Here is a 2,885-nt window from a genome sequence, read left to right as displayed (position 1 = left end):
GTTCTGGTGAGTTGTTGTCTGAGCGTGGCTGTTGGTTTGTGTGCCGTTATGAGTCCTAGGGGTCGCGGTAGTCTGGCTGTCAGTTCTGAGGTGCTCCTGATGTATGGTAGTGTGGCTAGTCCTTTTGGTTGTGGTATGTCCTCGTTCCGTGGTCTTTCTCTTAGGCATCTGTTGATGAAGTTGCGCGGGTATCCGTTTTTGGCGAATTCCTTGTATAGGTGTTCCTCTTCTTCTTTTTGCAGTTCTGGTGTACTGCAGTGTGTTGTGGCCCTTTTGAAAGTATCCTGATGCAGCTTCGTTTGTGTGTGTTGGGGTGGTTACTTTCATAGTTTAGGTCTTGGTCTGTGTGTGTGGCTTTCCTGTATGCCCTTGTAGTGAATTCTCCGTTCGGTGTTTTCTGTACCATCACGTCGATGAATGGGAGTTGGCTATCCATTTCTTCTTCTCTCGTGAATCGGATTCCTGTGAGTGTGGTGTTGATGATCCGGTGTGTTTTTTTTTTCTATTTCCGTGTTTTTAATGATGACAAACGTGTCATCGACATATCTGACCCACAGTTTGGGTTGAATTTGTGGTAGGACTGTTTGTTCTAACCTTTGCATGACTGCCTCTGCCATGATTGCCGAGATTGGTGATCCCATTGGTGTTCCTTTGATTTGTTCGTATATCTGGTTGTTGAATGTGAAGTGTGTTGTGAGGCACAAGTCCAGTAGTTTAAGTATGCCGTCTTTGTTGATAGGTTCAGGGTCCTGTTTTCTGTTCTGCATGTCCAGTAGGTTGGCTATTGTTTCTCTGGCTCGGGTTTTGTCAATCAAAGTGAACAGTGCCGTCACGTCGAATGATATCATGGTTTCTTCTTTGTCTATGTGTGTATTTCTGATGATGTCCGAGAATTCCTGTGTTGATTGTATAGAGTGTTTGGATCCGCTGACCAGGTGTTTCAGTTTCTGTTGTAGTTATTTGGCCAGTTTGTATGATGGTGTCCCTGGCATTAATACTATGGGTCCAAGTGGGATCTCTGGTTTGTGTACTTTAGGTAATCCATAGAATCTGAGGGTGTTGTTGCATTCCGGTTTCATTCTTTATAGGTCAGCTCTGGTTATTAGTCCGTTTTTCTTTGTAGTTTCTTTAGTGTGTTATTTATCCTCTTGGTGAGTTGTGGTGTGGGGTCAAATTCCTTCATTTGGTAGGTGTTGATACCTGCAAGTAGTTGTTGTGCTTTTTGGATGTAATCAGATTTATCTAGGATGACCGTCATTCTGCCTTTAGTTGCTGGTAGTATGATTATGTTCTTATCGTTTCTTAGTGATTTCAGTGCTTCCCTCTCCTTGCTGTTGAGATTATCTGTTTGTCTTTTCCTTATTATCATAGGTACGACAATTTGTGTCACTGTTTGTTGTGCCTCTTCTGTCAGTCCATTGTTCCTGAGTGTGCATGCTAGTGCTGCTAGTAAGTCTGCTGTCTTGGCGTCCCTGTGGTTGTGGTTGAGTCCCTTGGCCAGTATTGTTCTTTCCGTGTCTGTGAGCTGTCTGTGGGAAAGGTTTTTAACCCAGGTGTGTGTTGTAGTGTCCTCTTTGTTGTGTGTTAGTTTGGCCATTTTTTCTTTTCGTGCCTTTTTTTGCGGTGTGTAGTCCTGTTCTGTTCTATGGTGACAGCCTGTTCTATGGTCCGGGTCCATTCACGATTAGTCGTTTAGTCTTATGTCCAGCATTCATCAATGGCGAGAGCAAGGGGAAAGGATGAGACCAATATGTAAGTCTGCCCATGCCCATGCACGGCACCCACATCGGCAATTCTCTACTGTGCATTTACAGCCAGTTCTCGAGTGCCCCTACACCCAGCCCCTGCCACTTTTGAAATATCTCTATTGTTTCGTGCTGTCTCTCTGTGCTCTTTTCACCAAGATGAATCACTTCTACCCAACCTGCTACAGATTTCATCTGCCATAACACTCATTAAGAATCGCATGCATCAAAATGCACTTCACATCTCTCGTTATTTGGTTCTACTGGATCTCTTTCATACGATAAAAGTTCACAGCAATTTGAGTTGGAAAAGACAATCGCGTCCCTTTTCATTGTCCCAATTCAATCTACATTTCAATGTAGTTTAGGCAACAGACTCAAATTATTCTTTGAGATTTTATTATAGCGTCGACGCATATAAAAAACCATTGGACAGCTGTGATCATCCGAAGATAGCAACATTGAAAATTGTTGGTAACAGCGACGAGAGTGGGATTCGAACCCACGCGTGCAGAACACAATGGATTAGCAGTCCATCGCCTTAACCTCTCGGCCACCTCGTCCCATATACCAAGGGCACATATGACATCATGGATAAGTGAATTGCGTAATTTATGCTGATATTTCTCCTTGGTATTGGTGAAATGATAAATAGTACAAGACGGTTCCAAGAGTATCGTCTTACATCTGAGTTTTGGGGCAAACAGACTCCCACTGTGACACCCTGCTCACAGTTATCTGAACAAAAATGAAGAAATGACGATGTCACATGGTCTGTTGAATTCTGTGAAGATTTGAAGTCAACGGAATGAAGAGCCCGTGACAGCAGGAGGTGTAAAAGTTGTCTGTGAGGAATTGCTTTCCAGACTGGAGGAGAGTGCATAGTGCTCAATGTCATTATTCGGAACACCTTTCTTCCACTCAGATATTTTTGACACGCACCTGTGTACACAATAAACAATTTCAAAATCCTAAATAAGGCTAAACTGACAATTGAATTCAACAATGCAAGACCCTTGATCTGTATCATTTTCCTGGCTGTGTGACACCAAGTCACTGTATGATCACAGCAACAGAGTGAGCAAGTGTCAGAAGGAAAATGAGTGCAGTGCCAGAGGGAATGCTGGGAGCAGCAGTTGA

General features: G+C 43.4%; 1 non-coding gene across 1 annotated transcript; it reads right to left on the bottom strand.

Annotated features, from left to right (window-relative positions):
• Positions 1–2,226: 2,226 nt before the first annotated feature.
• On the bottom strand, positions 2,227–2,308 carry trnas-gcu (transfer RNA serine (anticodon GCU)). Its single transcript has one exon. It is a non-coding gene; the product is annotated as a tRNA-Ser (tRNA).
• Positions 2,309–2,885: the final 577 nt, after the last annotated feature.

Source organism: Chiloscyllium plagiosum, unplaced genomic scaffold (genome assembly GCF_037043375.1).
Source record: "Chiloscyllium plagiosum isolate Xiang-an unplaced genomic scaffold, Cpla_swu_hap1 HiC_scaffold_44, whole genome shotgun sequence".
In the NCBI taxonomy this organism is placed as follows: Eukaryota; Metazoa; Chordata; class Chondrichthyes; order Orectolobiformes; family Hemiscylliidae; genus Chiloscyllium; species Chiloscyllium plagiosum.
The sequence above is the reverse complement of the archived record's forward strand: the minus strand, read 5'-3'. Positions and strand labels throughout refer to the sequence as shown.